This window comes from Somniosus microcephalus, chromosome 13 (assembly GCF_052327205.1).
Source record: "Somniosus microcephalus isolate GS21.2 chromosome 13, FLI_Smic_1.0, whole genome shotgun sequence".
NCBI lineage: Eukaryota > Metazoa > Chordata > Chondrichthyes > Squaliformes > Somniosidae > Somniosus > Somniosus microcephalus.
In genome coordinates, this window is record NC_140999.1 from 168058412 (window position 1) to 168080575 (window position 22164).

The following is a 22164-nucleotide window of genomic DNA, read 5'->3' on the forward strand; positions in this document are numbered from 1 at the left end:
TCTGTAATAAATAACACTTCAGTGCTGCTGACCCTATGAATAATTTATAAAAATACATTTTGCCCAAATAGTCAAGAGGCAACAGTGAGAGCCATCGTTTATCCTGTGAGTTATTATCTCATAAGCCACAAATGAAGTTACAAATGGTTCTTAAAGGCTTTATTTATAAACAGAGTCAGTAAGAAACTGGTCATATAACTCTTCCACAAGGACTTTTTTTAGCATAATTTTTCTAATTCAAAATTTTAAAATTCATTTTCTAAGAGCAAAGAAAGTGAATTTACTATTTAATAGGTCTAGGTGCAGAATACGCTGCAGCAACCACAATCACACTGTCAATAAGCAGCACACCAATAAAATTAATGAAATGACTTTGTTATTTAAACTGCCGAGCTGGGCTGTGGGCATAAATTAAAAATCGAAGTTAGATTCTGGCCATCTACATTTGTTGATTCATCCCTGCAAATTCTGATGGAACTCATCAACGCCAATTAAAAATTCTAATCATAATCCAAGGTATCTAGACAAATTGAGATGTTAGATTAAGGAATGGCGTATGGAATTTGATCAGATGAATGTAAAATAGTCCATAATAGCAAGAGAAACGTGAATTTTGTATATATAGATGATGCAAAAGAGAAAAAAAATAGAACTGACTATTGACCACTCAACAAGGCTGCTTATTACCCGGGATGCACTTCAAAGGCATTGAATGTAAATGAAAACAGATTATTTTAACCCAATTAAAACTATTGGCTATGACCATATTTGGAATGTTTGTAATTTTATGCAACCTTCAAAGAGAGCATTGGAGAATGTTTTAAGAAGAGCAACAAGGATAACTGCCGACGTGACATCGGCCGTCTCCATTTCTCTGCTCCCCTCTCTCACTCCAACCTACCTCCCTCTGAACTTGCAGTACTCTGTTCTCTCCGATCCAACCCTAACATTATCATTAAACCTGCTGATAAGGGTGGTGCTGTTGTTGTTTGGCGAACCGACCTCTACTGTGCAGAAGCTGAACGCCAATTCTCCAACACCTCCTCCTACCTCCGCCTGGACCATGACCCCACTAGCAAACATCAAGCCATTGTTTCCAAGGCTGTCACTGACGTCATCTCCTCTGGAGATCTTCCCTCCATGGCCGCCAACCTCATAGTCCCCCAACCCCGCACAGCCCGCTTCTACCACCTTCCCAAGATCCACAAACAGGACTGCCCTGGTAGACCCATCGTTTCAGCCTGTTCTTGCCCCACGGAACTTATCTCTTGCTATCTCGACTCTATTTTTTCTCCCCTTGTCCAGTCTCTTCCCACCTACATTCGCGACTCTTCCGACGCCCTCCGTCACTTTAACAGTTTCCAGTTTCCTGGCCCCAACCGTCTCCTTTTCACTATGGACATCCAATCCCTCTACACCTCCATCCCCCACCAGGACGGCCTTCGGGCGCTCCGTTTCTTCCTTGAACAGAGGCCCAACCAGTCCCCATCCACCACCACCCTCCTCTGCCTGGCTGAACTTGTTCTCACATTGAACAACTTCTCCTTTGACTCCACTCACTTCCTCCAAATTAAAGGTGTTGCTATGGGAACCCACATGGGCCCTAGCTATGCCTGCCTGTTCATGGGATATGTGGAACACTCTTTGTTCCAGTCCTACTCAGGTCCCCTACCTCACCTCTTTTTCAGGTACATCGATGACTGTATTGGTGCTGTTTCCTGCTCTCACCCTGAACTAGATAAGTTCATTCACTTTACTTCCAATTTCCACCCTTCCTTCACCTTCACATGGTCCATCTACGACTCTTCCCTTCCCTTCCTTGACTTCTCCGTCTCCATTTCTGGTGATCAGCTTTCGAGAAATATCCACTACAAGCCCACCGACTCCCATGGCTACCTGGACTACACTTCCTCCCACCCCGCTTCCTGTAAGGACTCTATTCCATTCTCTCAGTTTCTCCGTCTCCGCCGTGTCTGTTCTGACGATGCCACCTTCCATACCATAACAGCCCTTCTCCTTCACCTGGCACCTTCCCGTGCAAGCGCAGGAGTTGTAACACATGCCCTTTTATCTCCTCCCTTCCCACTGTCCAGGGCCCCAAACACCCCTTCCAGGTGACACACCGATTTACTTGTACTTCTTGCAATTTAATATACTGTATTCGCTGCTCATGATGCGGTCTCCTCTACATTGGGGAGACCAAACACAGATTGGGCGACCGCTTTGCAGAACACCTCCGTTCAGTCCGTAAGGATGACCCTGAGCTTCCGGTCGCCTGTCACTTTAATTCATCGCTTCACTCCCACTCTGATCTCTCTGTCCTCGGCCTATTACATTGTTCCAATGAAGCTCAACGTAAGCTCGAGGAACAGCACCTCAGCTTTCGATTAGGCACTTTACAGCCTTCCGGACTCAATATCGAGTTCAACAATTTCAGATAATAATCCCTGCCCCCATTTTTCGTGCAGTGTGATTTTGCCATTCCCATTTGCAACATTTTCACAGTATGTTCTTTCAATTCCTTCCTCCCCTTCTAACCCCACCCCCCACCCCCGTCTCTGCACCTGCTTAATATCTGTTACATTTCCAGCTTTTTCCAGTTCTGATGAAGGGTCCCAGACCTGAAACGTTAACTCTGTTTCTCTCTCCACGGATGCTGCCTGGCCTGCTGAGTATTTCCAGCATTTTCTGTTGTTATTTAGGATACTTTGAGGATTATGGAGACAGATGTTGTGGAGAACGATCCACAATAATGTAACTTGAATCATGGCACAGATCCCAAACTGCTGACATGAATAGATAATGGAGCAAAAAACTGCTTTTTAACTGTAATACAATAGAAAAATGCTATGGATGCTGGAAATCAGAAATTAAAACAGAAAATGTTGGAAATACTCCGCAGGTCAGGCAGCATCTGTACAGAGAGAAATAGAGTTAACGGGCTGAGTTTCCCGTGGTGGAAGCGGGCATGATCGATGGTGGGTCAGGTAGGAAAGCTGTTTTCTTTGACAGTGGCTTGGGAACCCGCTGTCAACTCGCTCCCACGTGCCTTTCCCGCAGGTGCATATGTCATCGTGGAGCTGACCCGACCTGCAGCGGCGGGGGACCCAATTAAAATCATTAAGAGGTACTTTATAGGCACTTAGCCTTTTTCCCCATACTTTTTTAATTTCCCTGCATAGCCACGGGATTTATGCAGCTCGGGAACCACGTCTGTCAACCTGAGGCGTGAGTTCCATGGCCATTGCTCCAGCTGATTATTTGACAGCATAGAAAACAAGCCAAAATAAAAACATGTTGATTACATCAGCTAACAGATTGATGGAGATTCTGTTCTACTTGAAAAGCTACTGGTAAATGTTAATTCAGAAATTCCTGAAGGGATGTAAATGGTGAGGGAAATACATTTTTCACTGGCCATTCTCGGCTGTTGCCTTCCAACTCAACAGTAATTGCAGTGAATTGATCTGCACTATAAAATATGACATATACCATTTAAATAAATCTTTGTCTTGTTTCTGGTCAGGTTTTTCTCACAGTATACTGTGATTGTCCAGTTACACATTAAATCAATAATCAACTATAACAATTTCATTCTCATCACTCATTTCATTGGTTCAATTTGCTTTCAGTCCCTGAATATGACTCATGTAATTTTTCAGTCTGAGACTTTAGGGTGAATATCTGTGGAGGTTCTCTCAATTGTCCATTGTTAACTTCAACTGAAGAGCAGTAGAAATCCCAGAAACACATTGCAAACACCACTTACACTGTTTGTCAGGGATTCCACAGCTCTTCCACTGAACTTGCATAAGATTGTAAATCCACCCCTTTACAATTACATTTAAAATCTGCTTAATTTTAAGTCTTACCTATACACGCACATCTTTTATTTGTACCGGTTACTGATACAAAAGTCTAGGGAGGAGGAATTCCCCATGAGGGCCATTTGGGGCACTAAGTGAAAAATGTTTTTCAATGAATCAAGTGCTCCATTTGCCTCTTGGCGCACAAGAGGCGGGGAATGTCCCGATCTGGGGCGATGTGCTCAGCAGTGCCACGTGTGGCACTGCTGCATTGCAGGGGCTTTTCCCTGCATTAAAGGGAAGGGCCCCACGCTGCAAGCTCTGCAGGTTTCATTGCAGATTTCTGGGCCACCAGGCAATGAGAATGCTGCACAATCAGCCCTGCTTTCAAGTAGAGTGCCGGGCTGAGCGATCGCGGCACGAACGCCGCGACCGGTGGCCGAAAATAATCTTTTACAAAAAAATCGGCTTTTTTTTGGCCGGCTGTCCACTGCGCCTTTAAGTTGCGCCCTGCGAGTGTCCGGCCTCACTGTTCACGACCCCTGCAGCAGTCGGTAACATCTCCTGGTGCTGCTGCGGAGCACGAGTGCAAATTTTTCTCCCAAGGCGCTACCGGGGCGCTGCGCCTGGAGATGACGTCATGATATCTGGGTGCAGAAGAGCGGGGTGATACCCGGTAGCACCACCGCTAACCTCCCACGGAACTTCACGGGAGGCGCAATCACCTCGGGGGTGGGGGGGAGACATTTGCGTCCCATTAGTGCCTCCCACTGGAGGCGCAAACGAGAGGAATTTTGCCCCCTATAGATTTGTGACTAAAGCACCAGTATCTTCCCAATTAATGTACTTTTTTAATTATGTTCTTGATTGTATTTGTAGATGGAGTCATATTACTTAATGATAATATTATTTAAACATTTCTTTGTCACTCATATATAACTTTTGTTATATTATTGTACAGTAAAGATTCAACACCCACTATGTTAGATTAAACTTAAACTTTAATGTGGCCAGGGTCCCTTTAAGGATCCCAGCTTAAACGCATCATGAATGACATCACCACACCCACTCCATCTAATTGGGCTGGGTAACGCGCTGGGCGGGCTTAATAGGCCCCATTAAGGTAAGTTCATTTTGTACAGCGGGATGGAGCCAGCAGCGGGGTCGGGACCCTCCATAGTTGTATAAGTTGTTTGCTTATAACAGGTTTTAAGCAAATACAGAGGCAGGGAAAAGAGAGGGGAGGAAAGAACAAAAGGGAAGGTCTGAGATAGGGTGGAAGGTAGAAGAGATTAAATGACAAAAGAGATGATGGTGCAAGGCAAAAAGGGACAACTAAAGAAACTTAAGATGGGTCAAGAGGAGGTCTAAATGGGATTAGCAGAATCATTACCTACAGCTGCTGTCCGAAAAAATGGGGGCAGTGGTTATGATCTGAAATTGTTGAACTCAATGTTGAGTCCGGATGGGTGTAAAGTGCTTAATCAAAAGATGACGTGCTGTTCTTTGAGCTTAAGTTGAGCTCCATTGGAACAGTGTAGGAAGCTGAATATTCATGGCCCACGATGTGGTCTCCTCTACATTGGGGAGACCAAACGCAGATTGGGTGACCGCTTTGCAAAACACCTCCGTTCAGTCCGCAAGCGTGACGCCAGCTTCCGGTCGCCTGTCATTTTAATTCTCTGCCCCATTCCCACTCTGACCTCGGCCCCCTACACTGTTCCGGTTCCAGTTCTGATGACAGGTCATCGACCAGAAACTTTAACTCTGTTTCTCTCTCCACAGATGCTGTCTGACCTGCTAAGTATTTCCAGCATTTTCTGTTTTTATTTGCTTTTTAACTGCGATTGTAAACCTGGACGACGATTGCAAAATTGGTAAATCTCAGTCAAGGAACGAGAATAGAAACGTTTCTACCTCTGGAGCATGCACTTGCCAAAAACCGTTAATGGTTTGATTAACTTCTTTAGAAAGGAACCAGATGACAATCGGATTTACTTTTTGCAACTACTGTCACCGTCAAGCACTCCCAAATCTGGTATAATATAGGTTACGTGCTGGATAAATCTGCCTCTGCCCGGCTCCAACCTCAGAAAAGCAAATTCCCTGTTACATTTTCAATTCCCGTGCCTGCCGTTGTTTTGAGGCTCCCTTACCTGAATCTAGTAATTCAATGCCCATCTTTAAATTATGAACATTATGTGCCATGGACACACATCCAACTAAGAATTGAAATGAAACTGTCAAGACTCATTTTGCTTTAGAATGTTACAATAGCAGGGACTGGAGCGTTTTATTCTATTAATCTGGTTTGGATTCATAAGGCAAAGAGGTGACAGTATAGTATTCGACTGCATTGCACTATCCTTTATTACCCTTTAAATTAAGAAAAACCTTGTCAACTTGCACCCAAATGGATTTGGAGTTAGGACCAAAAATCTGTTAATAAGTATTTGGGGAATCCTTTTAGACCAGAAAAAGGTTTGCCAATGGCTTTAAATATAATTGGTTATGGCTCGTATTGGAGGCATAACCAGTGGCACGCAGGCAGTGCATGCCTGAACTGGGAGACCCAAGGCCGACCTGAAATTGGGCCTCATTAACATTATTTGGGTGAGGTTCCAGTGCCTATCACCTCTCCACAGGTAGCTCGCCCATTTTAAGATGATGAATTTCAGGCTGACGGTAAGTCTCAGGAGAGTGGAGCAGCAAAGGTGGGGGGAGGTGAGTTTGATAGGGATACTCTTCCTGGCACCACAGCAACATTTCTTAAATGTTTTTGTTGAAAAAAAAATTACCTTTCGTTGGTGGCCGGAGCAGCCACTGAAGAATCCAGAGCTGAGCAGGTCTAGCTCTGCGATGTCCAATTTCCCAGAGGAGATCTTAAACAGGCATTGGGCCCTTGCCTGTTTTGAGTAGCTGCTAGGGATGCCTGAAAATTGGCTCAACTCACTATCAGGTCAGATGTATTTTAGGCGTTCTTTGGTTACGGGACTTTGGTCCACAAAATTGGCCCTCATTGCCCCCGCTTTACGCCTGGGTCCAATTTCTAGGTCTTATCTGTCAAGCATCAATATATATTATAAAATATATATATATATGCGCAGTAAATGCACTCGGAATGATACTAGCTTTACAGTGAAAATAAAGAGGAAAGCTTACCAACAGCCAAGGTATGAATGACTATATAGTGGAGTTATCAGTTATGCTGGTCAGACAAAAACTTAACACAAAGCCAGACTAGTGTCAATAGGTTTCTGTATGATCAAAAGTAGCTAAAAAAAATCTTGCCACAGTTAAAAAGAGATAACAAGGAATGTAACACTTAGGGCTGGATTTTGTCAGTCCCGAGGAGGCGGGTATGGAGGTGGGACTGCCAGTTAAGTTGCAGAATGTGGGGGCGGCTGGCAAACCCGCCCCCATCCCGCCTCCGTGCCCTTTTGTTAGGAGGCGGGAAGCCGTCCTGCCCTGGGTCCCGTCTCCTTGAGGCGGGAAAGGGATTAAATCCTATTAACTGCCTGTTAACAGACAGAAAAAAGGATTAGTCCCATTTTACCTTTCCAAGTGCAGGCTTCCGACCTCGGAGAACCCCGCCAGGATGTAGGAGATGAGAAGGAGGTCTGCGGGGGTCGCAGGGGTCTAAAAGTGAGACGTAGAGGTGAGTGATGGGTGCAAGTGTGGAGAGGTACGTATGTAAGGTGAGTATTAAGTGTTATAAAATGTTCACTTACCTTTGTTTCTGCCTACAGCCTTCAGCCGCTGTGGATCCGGAGTCCCGACATCTTCATTGTAGATTTCACAGACTGGCTATTGGATCCTTTGAACCAACAGCCAGGTGATTTCTACAAAGTAGAAAGGTTTGATGAGTCCTGAACACAAGGGCTCATCAAGCTACACAGAATGTCAGTGTTTGACAGCTTCACAGAGCTGTCAAACACTGATATTTCTTCTTTCAAGAAATCTTGACAGATTGCACGTCAGATGTTGACGTGCTCTGTCAGTGACTTCCCCCTAGTTGGCCTGCTGAGCCCACTAGGCGGGCTTAACAAGGTCAATCAGGGAAAAATCTAGCTGGTTGGCCAGAAGATGATGGAGGCAGGACTGAGACCCGGCAAGCAGCAGTCCCGCCTCCAACACGTCTCCATTCATAAATTCCAGCCCTTAGAAATAATAGGGACAGTTCTCAAGAAAATGGTCTTGCTTCACAATGCGCCTTACATGCTCCGAGGGTATTGTTGATTTGTTATACATGATGAACTGAGTTCCTTCAATGACCAGGTTTAAAAGACAAAATGCCACTTAAAATCGACTATGCAGGAGTGTGCAAATTATCAATACTAGTCAGAACACTAACCATAACACAACTGAGCAGATATCTAGTCAGCTTTCGGTTTCCTGTCAGTATGTCGACAAGACATTGAAATACTAGATTTCCAGATAAGAGGATAATATTATCAATATAATGTGTATGGCCCATAATTGAAACCTGTAGCACATTCTTTGGATTCGCTGTTTAAAATAAAAGAGCCTGACCAAACAGGGATTTCTTGCTTTTCTGGAATGACTTTTTGTAAAAAGTCAATTGGTTTATTTTACTTTTCTCAGCATCAATGATTAGTGCAGAGTATCAGTTGCCTCTAAAAGAATAATACTGTAGTCCCTTACACTTAACTCGCCTTTATATATGTAGGAGAAAGAATTGCTCTGGTGGCAATGTGTAGCGACATTGTAAACATGTTCTTTTTGAAAGCACTTACAATGTTGCTGCCTATGGTGATCAGATTAATTCTAGCCCCATAATATTGGATGCAGTAACCATGATGTCCCAGTGAACAAGGTCCTCAGCCTGAAATTAAGGTTTGCATAGACTGCAGCCAGGAACAAGATTATATTAAAATCCTTCAGCAGATTGTTTTTGTACAGGTGCTGTACTTTTAAGATTAAACCAGCCATCAGAACCTTCAACAGATGTTTTACACTGTTGTGTATGTAACCTGTTCCACCTTAAGAGAGCTTAAGCCTGTTCCACCTTAAGAGATGTACTACTTTCTCAGGCTGCTGTAGACGTAATACCGGGGGTGAACACACCGGTATATAAGCACTGTGCAGTAATCTTGTATTCAGTATAGTCCCTACCTCCAACCAGTAAAGACCTGTTTTGTTGTTACTCATTAGTCTGTGTGTTAATTAACTAAATAACTCACAGACTTAACATACACCACCAAAAGCAAACATTAACATGTTCAATCAACTTAACAGGAAAATGCCTGGCTACTGTTCTTGGGCAATTCAAGTTAACGCCATGTGGTATTCAAGCTATGGGTATACAATGAGCAATTGCAGCTTTATACAGACACAGCAGGTCGTTCAGGCTGGGGAAGCATTCCTCCAAACAGAAGCTGGCCACCATAGTGGATTAAGGGTGTCAGTAAAGACTGTACCATTCAAAGATTATTCTCAGAGCAGCAATCAGGTCTACCTTAGCTCAGATGCTTGCCAATTGCTTGAGCTGATCATCAGCTGATAACCAAATTATTTGCAGGGAGAGCAATTGCAAGTCAAGCAGCTTCTGTAGTTGCTTATATTGGATCTCATAAATAACATCTTATATCGGGCAAGCACATGCCTGATATTCAGAATGTAATAGCTGATGCAATCTCTTATTTTTAGTCAAATCATTTCAGAATATTTGCACCAACAGCTAACTTGGAACTTAGTGATGCCACTAGGCTTAGGGGGAATTGGATAAGGAAGATGAAAACTGTTCTTTATCTAGGAAACCAGGCATTGGCCCCATATCCATAAACTCCATATAAGCAAGCCACAAATTTACAAGTTTTTCTGGAAATAAGGAAGCCTGCTGCCTTCGTTTCCTACGCCAATAAGGCACCTGGTAGACCAGACTGCAAAAGTTCCTTTTCAAGGTCACATCCATTTAGTTAAGTATGATGCTGTAGAAACAGGCCTTGTGTCATTTATTTAACAATAACTACAGTTCTGCAAACCTTAAAAAGAACGCAACAAATCCAAGAGAATGTTAATGGCATCAATCCCCTAAAGACTCTGCAACCAAAGTGTTCATCACTCATGTACCTAAACGTGGTGCTCTCAGAATATAACGACTATTGTTCTTCTCTTATGTTGTCTTCAGTAGGGCACAATAAGGAAGTATGGAGAATAGATACAGCAGCAATGTGCATGTCCATGACAAGGCCTTGGACAACGTGGACCACTTTCCATACCTCGGGAGCCTACTGTCAACAAGGGCAGACGTCGACGACGAAGTCCAACACCGCCTTCAGTGTTCCAGTGCAGCCTTCAGTCGCCTGAGGAAGAGAGTGTTTGAAGACCAGGACCTCAAACCCGGCACTAAGCTCATGGTCTACAGGGCAGCAGTGGTACCTGCCCTGCTGTATGCCTCAGAGACATGGACCATGTACAGCAGGCACCTCAAAGCACTGGAGAGGTACCACCAACGCTGCCTCTGCAAGATCCTGCAAATCCATTGGCAGGATAGGCGCACCAACGTCAGTGTTCTTGCTCAGGCCAACATCCCCAGCATCGAAGCTCTGACCACGCTCAATCAGCTCTGATGGACGGGTCACATTGTCCGCATGCCCGATACGAGACTCCCAAAACAAGCGCTCTACTTGGAGCTCCGGCATGGCAAGAGAGCCCCAGGTGGGCAGAGGAAACGCTTCAAGGACACCCTTAAAGCCTCCTTGAAAAAGTGAAACATCCCCACCGACACCTGGGAATCCCTGGCCCAAGACCGCACAAAGTGGAGGAGAAGCATCCGGGAAGGCGCCGAACACATCGAGTCTCTTCGCCGGTAGCAAGCGGAAGCCAAGCGCAAGCAGCGCAAGGAGCGCACGTCAACCCAAGCACCCCACCCACCCGCCCCTTCAACCACCGTCTGCCCCACCTGTGACAGAGACTGTAGGTCCCGCATTGGACTAATCAGCCACCTGCGAGCTTATTTTTAATGTGGAAGCAAGTCATCCTCAGTTCCGAGGGACTGCCTAAGAAGATAAGAAGAAGCATGTCGACAGAATCTCACATATAATAGTGAAAAGCTTAATAAATCTGTTTTTATTAAAAGGACGAACTGCTGCTTATCACTAGAAAGTATTTAGACGACTTGACTTATTTTACATGGTAAGCATTAAGGGAACCAGATAGAGTCATTCCAACAAAACTGGTAAACACCAGGCAGATGTCAAGGGTATCCATTTCTTCCTCACTACACAAAACAATGGCCCAGAACTTCGGGTCTCCACGGGTGAGTACGCACGGGGTACTCACCCGTAAGCCCAATGGAAGTGCCGGTTTCCTGCATGCACTGCGCATGCGCGGGAAACCGGCATTTCCGTTCCCCTGAAAGCAGGGGTTCAGGGTTTGAACGCGTGCGCGGGAGAGGCTGCGCATGCGCATCGAACTTCGTTTTTTTTTCCAGGTTTTCCTGGGAGGGTAAGTCTGCAGAAGTTACACATTTAAAAAGCAGGCGTAAGGCCTGCTTTTTACAAGGTAAGTGGTGAATTAATTAAAATTAAAACATTTTTTCCACAGTTTTATTATTTTTAAATACTTTAAAGCAAGGTAAGTTTATTTTTAGCCCCATTAGAAAATAAAAAAAAAAATTTCAAAAATTTAAATTATTGTTTAAAATAGTTATTTCATGTAATTTATAGTTTATTTAAAAAATGTGATTTAAAAAAAAATTACTTGAAGATTTAGTGCTGTTTTGGGGCCGTAGTATTTATAAGTTTTGACAGCTCTTCCTGTCAAACTTATGAATGGAGCGTTCCCTGCTCCGATTGGCTCCCCATGGCTCACATGATCCCAGGGGACGCATCGAACTAACTGCACCCCTGGGATACGCAAGCACTGCGCGCCGGCAGCTGGACCAGGCCCTGGATCGGAATCTCACGCGGGCCCACAGCACAACGGCCGGCGCGCTAGGTAAGTGCAGGTCGGGGGCTTACCCCCGCGGGAAGCCCCCGACCCGTATTTCTGGGCCATTGGATCTCTTGCTACTTTGTAAAGCATGATGTAATATACATTAAATTCCATTAATGTAGGCACTAGAGAACTAAATGATTGGCACTACACTGACTGTGACCAAAGAAAATACATGAATTTGACTAAAAAACATACAAATATAAACTGTGTAGAGCATTCCACATAGGCAATATTTGTTCTTTGTTCTTATTAGAATAGCCTTTAACGGTGATATAATAAGGTCACACAATTAACCTGAAGAGTACTGTGAACGATTTTACTCATCTGGGCGTTGATCTGTTTGCAAGGTCAGTGCTGTGGTTACTGATGGCAGTGCTCTTTCTGGCACAAAGGTGCCTCGAAGATAAACAGGGCAGTGGCATATTATTGGTCAAAATATTGGGTTTTGGAATTGGGCTTTGGCCAATTAAATGGGATTTATTGGTAAATTGATCCCACCTTGAAAATTAATGGTATAAGCAGAGAGACAAAAAAAAAGGGTAAATGAAAAATAATGAAGTCAGGTAAAGTAGAGAAATAAGTTAGAATAAGCAAAATAGAGTAATGTTAAATGTAAAATAAATGGCCAGAGAGAAAATATGAAAGAATATATTAGGAAAAAGTAAGCAAAAGGGTAATGACAGGTAAAGTGCAAAATTCTGTTTATTTTAGCAGGTTTGGGTTAATATCGTAATAATGAAATGTTGTTCCTGACATTTGGGTTTATTGCTGTAATGTTTCTGCTTGTTTCAGACACATGAGCTAAAAATACTAAATGAGTATGTGTAACATTCCTTTGTCTGCTATTTTAATGGAGGTGTTACATAGGATTACATAGGATATACAGCACAGATACAGGCCATTCGGTTCAACCAGTCCATGCCGGCGTTTATGCTCCAATCGAGCCTCCTCCCACCTTTTTTCATCTAACTATCAGCATAACCCTCTATTTCCTTCTCCCTCATATGCTTATTTAGCTTCCCTTGAAAATGCACTTGGAATATTTGCCTCAACTATACCCTGTGGTAGCGAGTTCCACATTCTCACCACTATCTGGATAAAGAAGTTTCTTCTGAATTCCCTATATGATTTCTTGATGATTATCTTATATTGATGACCTCTAGTTTTGCTCTTCCCCACAAGTAGAAACAATCTGGGGGGGAATTTTCCCAGCCCTGGGGAGGCAGGTATGGAGGCGGGACTGTGGGAAAAATGGCAGAAACTGGGAACGGGTACCGAACCCGCTCCCAACCCGCCTCCATGCCATCTTCCCAGGAGGTGGGACCCCGACTCGCACAGGGACCCATCTCCTCAAGGCGAGAAGGGGATTAGAGCCAATTAACTGCCTGTTAACAGGTAATTAACTGGCAGTTTTGAGGCTTATCCCCATTTTACCCCTGCAAGTGCGGACTTCCCGAAGGGTCAGCGAGGCAAGTAGTGGGTCTGCGGGGGTGAGAGGGATCGAAAAGTCCATTGTGGAGGGGGAGGTGCGTGATGGGTGCAAGTGTGGACAGGTAAGTATGAGAGGTGAGCGTAAAGTGTTGGAAAAAGTTTACTTACCTTTGCTTCTTCCTGCAGGCTTCAACCCTTGGTAATCCGGAGGTGCGTCATCTCAACGGCAGAGATGACAGAATGGCTGCTGCATTTTCAGATGCAGCAGCCATCTGATTTCTGCTGAGGAAAGAGGTTTTGGTGAGTCATTGTGCAAGGGCTCACCTTAGAACAGAGATTGTCAGTGTTTGACAGCTTCTCAATTCATCTGTCAAAAATTTTCGACAGATGAAACATCATACGCTGATGTCCTCTGTCACCGGCTTTCCTTTAATTGGCCGGCTAAGCCCGCAGGGCGGACTTAACAAGGTCAATCAAGGGAAAATAGCATGGGTTGGACGGACATTGTTGGGGTCGGGACTGAAACCCGACAACCAGCAGTCCCGCTCCCAACACGCCCCCATTGAGAAAATCCAGCCCTATATCTGTGTTTACTCTATTAAAACATTTCATAATTTTTAAGACCTCTATTAGGTCACCCCTCAGCCTTTTCTTTTCAACAGAAAAGAGACCCTTTTCCTGATCATCTTTTCCTGATACGTATAACCTCGCAGTTCTGGTATCATACTTGTAAATCTTTTTTGCACCCTCTCCAGCGCCTCAATATCATTTTTATAATATGGCGACCAAAACTGCACACAGTACTCCAGGTGTGGTCTAACCAAGTTTCAATACAAGTTTAGCATAACTTCTTTACTTTTCAATTCTATCCCTCTGGGAATAAACACTAGTACTTGGTTTGCTTTTGTTATTGCCTTATTGACCTGCGTCACAACTTTTAGTGATTTGTGTATTTGTACTCCCAGATCCTTTTGCTTCTCTACCCCATTTAGATTCTTATTTTCCAAGTAGTATGTGACCTCCTTATTTTTCTTACCAAAATGTAATAGCTCACACTTATCTACATTGAAATTCAGTTGCCAATTATATGCCCATTCTACAAGTTTATTAATGCCTTCTTGTAATTTGTTGCAGTCCTCCTCAGTGTTGACTATCCCTCCCAATTTGGTGTTGTCTGCAAATTTAGAAATTGTGTTTTTGATTCCAAAGTCTAAATCGTTAATATAAATTGTGAACAACAGTGGTCCCAGCACTGATCCTTATGGAGCACCACTTCCCATCTTCTGCCACTTTGAATAGCTATCCTTTAGCCCTACTCTCCGCTTTTTGTCTTTCAGCCAACTAGCTATCCATTCTCCTAATTGTCCCCTAACTGCATTTTCTGACCTTATTCATTACTCTATTATTACAGGAACGGTAGCGTAGTGGTAATGTCACTGGGCTAGTAATCCAGAGGCCTGGACTAACGATCCAGAGATGTGAGGTCAAATCCCACCACGGCAGCTGGGGAATTTAAATTCAGTTAATTAATTAAATAAATCTGGAATAAAAAGCTATAATGGTAACTATCGGATTGTCGTAAAAACCCATCTGGTTCACTAATGTCCTTTAGGGAAGGAAATCTGCTGTCTTTAGCTGGTCTGGCCTATATGTGACTCCAGACCCACAGCAGTGTGGTTGACTCTTAATTGCCCTCTGAAATGGCCTAGCAAGTCACTCAGTTGTAACTAACTGCTACAAAACATAAATAATAAGAATGAAACCGGACGGACCACCCGGCACCGGCTACGGACACAGCAACGGCACACTCAGCCCAGTCGACCGTGCAAAGTCCTCCTCACCAACATCTGGGGACTTGTGCCAAAATTGGGAGAGCTGTCCCCACAGACTAGTCAAGCAACAGCCTGACATAGTCATACTCACAGAATCATACCATTCAGCCAATGTCCCAAACTCCTCCATCACCATCCCTGGGTATGTCCTGTCCCACCGGCAGGACAGTCCCACCAGGGGTGGTTACACAGTCGGGAAGGAGTGGCCCTGGGAATCCTCAACATTGATTCCGGACCCCATGAAGTCTCATGGCTTCAGGTCAAGCATGGGCAAGGAAACCTCCTGCTGATTGCCACCTACCACCCTCCCACAGCAGATGAATCAGTACTCCTCCATGTTGAACACTACTTGGAAGAAGCACTGAGTGTAGCAAGGGCACAGAATGTACTCTGGGTGGGGGACTTTAATGTCCATCACCAAGAGTGGCTCGGTAGCACCACTGCTGGCTGAGTCCTGAAGGATATAACTGCCAGTCTGTGCCTGTGACAGGTGGTGAGTGAACCAACACAAGGGAAAAACCTACTTGACCTCATCCTCACCAATCTACCTGTCACAGGTGCATCGGTCCATGGCAGCAGTGACCACCGCACAGTCATTGTGGAGACAAAGTCCTGTCATCACACTGAGAACACCCTCCATTGTGTTGTGTGGCACTACCACTGTGCTAAATGGGATAGATTCAGAACAGATCTGGCAGCTCAAAAAGGGCATCCATGAGGCACTGTGGGCCATCAGCAGCAACAGAATTGTATTCCACCACAATCTGTAACCTCATGGCCCGGCATATCCCTCACTCTACCATTACCACCAAGCCAGGGGGCCAACCCTGGTCCAACAACGAGTGCAGAAGAGCATGCCAGTAGCAGCACCAGGTGTACCTAAAAATGAGGTGCCAACCTGGGGAAGCTGCAACACAGGACTACATGCATGCTAAAAAGCGGAAGCAGCATGCTATAGACAGGACTAAGCGATCCCACAACCAACAGATCAGATCAAAGCTCTGCAGTCCTGTCACATCCAGTCGTGTATGGTGGTGGACCATTAAACAACTAATGGGAGGCGGAGGCTCCAAGAATATCCCCATCCTCAATGATGGTGGAGCCCAGCACGTGAGTGCAAAAGACAAGGCTGAAGCGGTTGCAACCAACTTCAGCCAGAAGTGCCGAGTGGATGATCCATAGCGGCCTACTCCCGAGGTCGCCGGTCCTCAGCCAATTCGATTCACTCCACGTGATATCAAGAAACAGCTGAGAACACGGAACACAGCAAAAGCTATGGGCTCTGACAACATCCCGGCTATCGTGCTGAAGGCTTGTGCTCCAGAACTAGCCATGCCTCTAGCTAAGCTGTTCCAGTACAGCTACAACACTGGCATCTATCCGACAATGTGGAAAACTGCCCAGGTATGTCCTGTCCACAAAAGCAGGACAAATCCAATCCGGCCAATTACCGCCCCATCAGTCTACTCTCAATCATCAGCAAAGTGGTGGAAGGTGTCGTTGACAGTGCTATCAAGCAGCACTTACTCACCAATAACCTGCTCACTGGTGCCCAGTTTGGGTTCCGCCAAGACCACTCAGCTCCCAACCTCATTACAGCCTTGGTCCAAACATGGACAAAGGAGCTGAATTCCAGAGGTGAGGTGAGAATGACTGCCCTTGACATCAAGGCAGCATTTGACCGAGTGTGGCATCAAGGAGCCCTAGTAAAATTGAAGTCAATGGGAATCAGGGGGAAAACGCTCCACTGGCTGGAGTCATACCTAGCACAAAGGAAGATGGTTGTGGTGGTTGAAAGTCAATCATCACAGCCACAGAACCTCACTGCAGGAGTTCCTCAGGGCAGTGTCCTAGGCTCAACCAACTTCAGCTGCTTCATCAATGAACTTCCCTCCAACATAAGGTCAGAAATGGGGATGTTCGCTGATGACTGCACAGTGTTCAGCGCCATCCACAGATAATGAAGCAGTCCATGCCGGCATGCAACAAGACCTGGACGACATTCCGGCTTGGGCTGATAAGTGGCAGGTAACATTCGCGCCACAGAAGTGCCAGGCAATGACTATTTCCAACAAGCGAGGGTCTAACCACCTCCCCTTGACATTCAATGGCATTATCATCGCCGATTCCCCCACTATCAACATCCTAGGGGTCATCATTAACCAGAAACTTAACTGGACCAGCCACATAAATACTGTGGCAACAAGAGCAGATCAGAGACTAGGTACTCTGCGGCGAATGTCTCATCTCTTGACTCCCCAAAGCCTTTCCACCATCTACAAGGCACAAGTAAGGAGTGTGATGGAATACTCTCCACTTGCCTGGATGAGTGCAGCTCCAACAACACTCAAGAAGCTCGACACCATCCAGGACAAAGCAGCCCGCTTGATTGGCACCCCATCCACCACCTTAAACATTCACTCCCTTCACCACCGGCGTACCATGGCTGTAGCGTGTACCATCTACAAGATGCACTGCAGCAACTTGCCAAGGCTTCTTCGGCAGCACCTCCCAAGCCCACGACCTCTTCCACCTAGAAGTACAAGGGCAGCAGGCGCATGGGAACACCACCACCTCCAAGTTCCCCTCCAAGTCACACACCATCCTGACTTAGAAGTATATCGCCGATCCTTCATCGTCGCTGGGTCAAAATCCTGGAACTCCCTACCTAACAGCACTGTGGGAGTACTATCACAACACGGACTGCAGCAGTTCAAGAAGGCGGCTCACCACCTTCCCTCAAGGTCAAGGGCAGCTAGAGCTGGGCAATAAATGCTGGCCTTGCCAGCGACGCGCAGATCACATAAACGAATAAAAAAAATGATGTGGTACCTTATCGAAGGCCTTTGAAAATCTAGATATATTACTTGTACTACATTACCCTTGTCTACACTCTCTGTTACCTCTTCAAAGGATTCAATAAGATTGGTCAAGCAAGACTTTCCCTTTTAAAATCCATGTTGACTATTCATTATTATATTTTTGGTTTGATGTTTTTCTATTTTTGCCTTTAGTATGGATTCCATTATTTTACCTACTACCAATGTTAAGCTGACTGATCTATAGTTCCCCAGACATATTCTATCCCCCTTCTTAAATACAGGTATAATGTTAGCTATCCACCAGTCGTCTGGCACTATACCTTTTTCTAACGAATTATTAAATTAACCCATTTACAATAAAATATCATAAGTACACATCAGTGTTTGTCAGCTGAGATTACTCACAGAGATTTCTTGCCTTATATTATTTTACGTCTGCTTTCCTTACTAAACTAAACTTTCAAAACTAAATGTGTACATTTAAGAGAATGTAACATTTGCTTGTGTTATTTTTCAGAATTGGAGCTCTGATGGTCAAAGAGAATTTGTGCAATGTTCGCCTGTGACCTAGGTACAGCACCTAACCTCACCACCTACTGAAGTACATCAGTGTAGATGATTGATGTTACCTCATTTATTATTAATAGGATTGCATTCTATTATTCTGTACAATGATTTCTACCAAAACAAAACTCAGACATCCACAAAGCGCATTGAGATTTTCATGAGAGCAGAATCAGTAACGAAGAAACATCCCCTTTACCAATCAGTCCGATAAGGTAAACACAATTTAAAACATGTATACTGATAAAGACTGGCAGTGAATGCCCAAGAACTAAAGGTCAACACATCATCTGTAACAGCAGATTTGCAATAAGGCATAAAACAAATTTACCAAGAGGTGACATTGTGCTCAGCATTATTAGTAATAAACACTATTATCGGTGCTATCTTTAGGCATTTGTTAACCCATTTACTTTTGGTGGGTTTACAAGTGCATTAAAATAGCACACCGAGGACTTTAATACAAACGTGCTAATATATTCATTTCAATCATCTCAGGGTTTAACACTGTCCTTTCACCTTTGGAACCTGGGTTTAAATCCAGCTCAGAGTGATGGGATGAAAGCTTCCTTTATCTGTTGGCTATAAGCGGCCTACGTGAAATGAATTTGGACAGTCTCACACTAGTTGCTAATGGTGACAGACCTACAGCACAAAAGTTTATTTCTGACACTAACTGGCAATCTCACTCACAGAGTCTGCAGGATGGCTGGTGTGGGAAATGGAAACATGTCCCACTGGCACAGTAGGTTCGGGTACAGTGGAAGAAGTTGTACCCTGTATCTGGCTGTGCTATATCTGACCTGCAAGATGCTGATGCGGCCACTGGGGGCTGGATTTTCCTCCATTATAACACTGAAGATTGGTAGTATAATGGAGGAAAATTGAAGAAAATCAGGCAATGTGGCCTACGGTTGCTCCCTACCACCCCCCACCCCCTCCTCCCTCTCTATATTTTCTGTCCTCCCTCTCAGGAGGGAAGGTCCTGCCATTAGTAAATGATGGCGAAGAGGCAGGACCCGGCAACTTGCCGGATTCCCCTGCCTTCCGCTGCTGGCCCCAGGAACTGTTGGGAGAGGAGTAGTGGTGATCTCTGGGGCAGTGACTGATTTCCTTTTGGAAAGAGAGTACGCAACAGTGGGTAGCTCTCCTTCTCCTCAGCCCCCAGAATCAAATCTCTGGGACTTTTTTGCCTCCTCTCTTAAGATGCTGGAACTAGTGTCCTGATGGTTGGAAGTCCTCCAATGGGAGGAGGAAATTGAAATGGGAAGATTTCCATTCCCCAGTACTACCATCCCTCACCTTGATAACCATTAAAAAAAAGATAACAATGCCAAAAACAATTTCAACCTTCAAACTCCTTGGAGATATATCTGCCATCTAACAATTGTAAATGGGTTATCGTAAATGGACTCAGTTTTGTGAGCTATACTTCACATATTTATGATAATCCTAATGGGCCAGAAATTCGGGTCCAAATGCGTGAGTACGGTCTGGGTACTCACGCATCTGGCCGGTGGAAATGCCGGCGTTCAGCATGCACAGCGCATGCGGGGAACGCTGGCATTTCCAGTCCTCTGAACGAAGGGGTTCAGAGGCACAGCGCGTGCGACTGCACAGGCAGCGCTTGCGCAGTGAACTTCGTCGATTTCATTCATGGATTCAGTGAGGGTAAGTCCTTACAAGTTACACTTGAAAAAAGCATGTGTAAAGTTGTTCCAAGGCTGCGGAGGAAGATATATTTTATCGTGGAGCTTCTGAAAGGCAATATTTTTGTTTGGGAAAGGGAGGGAAGTTATTTTAAGAAATTTTAAGTAAGTTTTAAAGTTAAAATTTTTTTTTTTAAACGGGTTTTCAGAACGGTAGGTAGAAGGAGCAATTGTGGCTGTGTGAATGGAATGTGAAAATGAGTGTTCTAAAATGAGTAATGTAACATTTCCAGCACTTTTAAGAAAGAAACTTTTCATCAGTAATATGTATGTATGTCCGCATATATTCCTTTACGTATATGTATGTATGTTTTATATTCCTTTACTTATGTGTATGAATGTATGTTTTTAATTATGATTTTCCAATAAGTTACTTTCTCTGAAAGTCATAATTAAATAATACATTCATACACATAAGTAAAGGAATATATACATAACACGCAAAGGAATATATACAGACATACATACTTTCAGAAGCTCCACGATAAGAAATATCTTCCTCCGCAGCCTCTGGAGCAACTGTACTCATGCTTTTTTCATGTGTAAGTTGTAAGGACTTGACCTCACTGAAAGCACGAATGAAAGCGGCGAATTTTACTGCGCACGCGTTCTGCCTCTGAACCCCTTCGTTCAGAGGACAGGAAATGCCGGTTTTCCCCGCATGCGCTGTGCATGCTGAAAACCGGCATTTCCTCCGGCCAGATGCGTAAGTACCCCGACCGTACTCGCGCATTTGGAAGGGAATTACTGGGCCAACAATTTACATGTCAATAAAATGAAAAATTTAACAATTGCACGATTTGCCCCCTCGCATCTGCGACTGAGGGTCCAAGGAGGTGCATTGCGCAAGAGGTCATCGTCGTACGTATCCTCACACTGTTCCCTTTCGGGAACTGTATGAAGTGGTGGAAGGATTTATGGCCATGATTAACGCTCATTCCGTGACCGTAACCATCTTTGAACCAGCCATTAGGGTGGTTAGTCCTATGGCGTGAGGGTTTTACGGGCTCCCACAACCCATCTGAGGGGGGGGGGCCACCCACACCCACGGACGCAAGTATCCCGCTGGATGTCCACCCAGAATTTATAGTTGGAGCTCCGACTCCACTTGCCGGGACTGTCTGGAGTGGGGTTCGAAACCCTACTCCTTCTGGCCCAGCGGCGGGGATGCTTACTGCTACGCAAAAGGCCCACTCCGCACAAAAGGTGACACCCATACGTTTCCTGCGCCTTTTCCCTCCCCGTGACTGGAGCCCTATGCTGCCACTTGAAAGACCAAGCTATCATCTGCCCTTTTTGCGGCGCCTTTGACTTCTCATTACCAATGATGAGCAGGCGCTGCGCCTCCACCTCCTTGAGGAGATTGCTGAGGTCATCATCAGTTCAATTGTGAGTTCTTTTAATGCCGTGAATTGTGCTCATTCCAGCCATTTCACGTTGCTAATCGGATTGGGCCTTTGGCATAGCGGTAGGATCCCCGCCGCTGGGCCAGGTCAGGGTAGGGTTTCGAACCCCGCTCCAGACAGTCCCGGCAAGTGGAGTCGGAGCTCCGGCTCTAAATTCTGGGTTGACATCCAGTGGGATATTTGCGTCCGTGGGTGTGGGTGGCCCCCCCTCCTTGTATAGCTTGTGGGAGCCCGTAAAACCCTCCCGCCATAGGACTAACCGCCCTAATGGCTGGTTCAAAGATGGTTACGGTCACGGAATGAGCGTTAATCATGGCCATAAATCCTTCCACCACTTCATACAGTTCCCCAAAGGGAACAGTGTGAAGACACGTATGACGACGACATTGCTAAATAAATAAATGGAATTTAAAAAATTCTTTTAGGGCTTTTAAAAGTCTTTAAATTGCTTTAATTCTCTTTAAAACTACTTCAGATTCTTCAAAATAATGTAAACGTTTTCAAAAGTTTATAAAAGTTACCAAAATCTTCAAAAAACTTCCAAAAACCTATTTAAACTGCTGCTTTGCATGTAAAAATGCTTAGCAGCTTGGCAGAAACATTGGGGGCGTGTCCTGTTAAACTGAAACCTC

General features: G+C 44.8%; 1 protein-coding gene across 8 annotated transcripts in view; it reads right to left on the reverse strand.

Annotated features, from left to right (window-relative positions):
- ptprt (protein tyrosine phosphatase receptor type T) overlaps positions 1–22164 on the reverse strand; it is a 1756894-nt gene that overhangs the window by 937521 nt on the left and 797209 nt on the right. The gene's annotated exons all lie outside the window — the stretch shown is intronic.